Source organism: Procambarus clarkii, unplaced genomic scaffold, assembly GCF_040958095.1.
Source record: "Procambarus clarkii isolate CNS0578487 unplaced genomic scaffold, FALCON_Pclarkii_2.0 HiC_scaffold_2196, whole genome shotgun sequence".
NCBI classification, from domain to species: Eukaryota; Metazoa; Arthropoda; class Malacostraca; order Decapoda; family Cambaridae; genus Procambarus; species Procambarus clarkii.
In genome coordinates this window covers 2,685-5,214 of record NW_027191205.1, presented here as the reverse complement: position 1 = coordinate 5,214, position 2,530 = coordinate 2,685, and positions in this window count along the sequence as shown.

Genomic DNA, 2,530 nt, shown 5'->3' with positions numbered 1-2,530 from the left:
TCACCTTGAAAATCTCAATTCAAACACTGAACTACAGACTCCCCTAACTCTAGCTGATGTCAAGACAGCTCTCATGGGCACTCGTCGTAGAGCCCCTGGTGCGTCTGGCATTGGACATATCCTTCTTAGACAACTCCCTGCTTCTATCATTACTGCTATCACTAACCTATTCAACGCCTCCCTTGCCTCTGGATACTTTCCACTCAACTTTAAGTCTGCCACAGCCGTTCTTATTCCAAAACCTGGGAAACCCCACACTGACCCAAAGAACTATAGACCCATCAGCCTTCTAGAGACACTTGGCAAAGTCTTTGAAAGGCTGATCAACCAGAGACTTAGAACCCACCTTGAACACAATGACTTACTCACTAACAAACAGTTTGGATTTCGGCCTCACCGGTCCACTCACGACGCCTTAAACATCATGACTAACTACCTCAGTATCAATCAGCACCAAAGACTTAAGACTGCACTCATCACTAAGGACGTTGAGAAGGCCTTTGACACTGTTTGGCATGACGGCTTAAAATTCAAACTATGCAACAACTTTAATCTTCCTCTTATCACCACCAAACTTCTTTCGAACTACTTAGACAATAGGACAATGAGAATTAAGTTCCTCCAACAACACTCTGACTACTTCAACTTACACGCCGGTGTTCCCCAAGGTTCTGTTCTTGCCCCAACACTCTACATCCTATACATAAACGACATTCCTGACCCTGTTCATCACACTTCATTAACCATATGTTATGCTGATGATGTCTCTCACCTTGTCACCAGCAACACCATTGATACACTAACAAACAGAGCACAAACAGAACTTGATGTTGTCACTGAGTGGGAGTACAAATGGCGTATAAAAACCAACTCCAGCAAATCTAAAATCACCTACTTTTTCTGTAAAAGAACTATTCGCCCAATTCCTCTCAAACTCTATTCATACACTCAAAATCCTACTTACATCTCTGTATCTCCCTCCTCCACAGTCCTGGGACTCACATTTGATCGACAACTACTCTTTCACACACACATAACACAGAAACATGCAATAGCTCTTCAAGCCATGAAGAAACTATACAGACTTAGATTTGCAAAACCTGACACAAAAATGCACCTTTACAAAGCACTTATTAGACCTCTCCTAACATACGCTCCACTAGCTCTTTCTCTATCTGCACGCACTAACAAAATAAAACTTCAAAGAATACAGAACAGAGCACTAAGATGGGTACTCAACACCCGATGGCAAGAGTTAAATACCAGTCAAAGTCTCCATGAAAGTACTAACATTCCTGCCCTAAATACCTACTGGAAAACTCTATCAGACAAACAAATCGATAGACTACTCACTCATCATGAACAACACATTGATTTTCTCCTACACACTCTCAGACTACCACGAAACAATCATGACCTCTTCTCTACCATCCATGATCCTCTTCCTAACTCTGTATTTCGTTAAACTTTAGCTCTCAACACCCAGCATCCACTATCATTACATATTCAGCTCTCAACAACCAGCACAAACAATCCGTAAAAAAGTTCAGCCCTGACGCTCTTGAGCCAATCACTGTGATGTTGTGAGTTTGTGATGTCCCGATGTTGTCACTGAAAACACCCGACTGAGTCCCTGCCTCGAAAGCCGCAACCTAACGACACGCAGCTGGGTTTAGCCCTGGCACTTTTTCTCTTACAAATCTTCTTCCTCTCACCCCCCCTTATCTTCTTCTGTCCCCACTTCCAAGCTCGCCCCTATGGGCATCTTCTCCTGTATTATTCTGATTTCTGATTCCGAAATTTTATTATTCACACAACTTCAACACCATGACTGGACGCGGCAAGGGAGGCAAGGGACTCGGAAAGGGTGGCGCCAAGCGTCATCGTAAGGTGCTACGTGACAACATCCAGGGCATCACCAAGCCCGCTATTCGTCGCTTAGCTCGTCGTGGCGGCGTGAAGCGTATTTCGGGTCTCATCTACGAAGAGACCCGTGGCGTCCTGAAGGTGTTCCTCGAGAACGTCATCCGTGATGCTGTAACCTACACGGAACACGCCAAGAGGAAGACCGTCACTGCCATGGACGTGGTGTACGCTCTGAAGCGCCAGGGTCGTACCCTCTACGGATTCGGCGGATAAGAGCTTGGCTAATCCATCGATTCCACCCACCACCACCTCAAAACGGGACCTAATTAGGTCCCTATACTTTTTTACTGAAGGGCTTAATAGACGATAACATAAATTGTTTTGATATCAGCTAGCACATTGGGTCTTATGAAATCTATTTTTTATCCTCGCATGCTTAAAGGGACTCTGATTGGGGAGGGGGGGGGGGGGGGGAAGGTTTGTTCCGTTATATACTAGCAGAGCAGGATCATTGGTGGGGGGGGGGGGGGTGAGGGAGAGAGAGAGAGAGAGAGAGAGAGATCTTTCCCAACTCTTCCTTTTTACATGAGTGAGCTACCCGTTTTATTCATTTTATCCTTCTCAGAGCTGTTTTGATAGTATCCAAATGATGGTAAATGAAAAG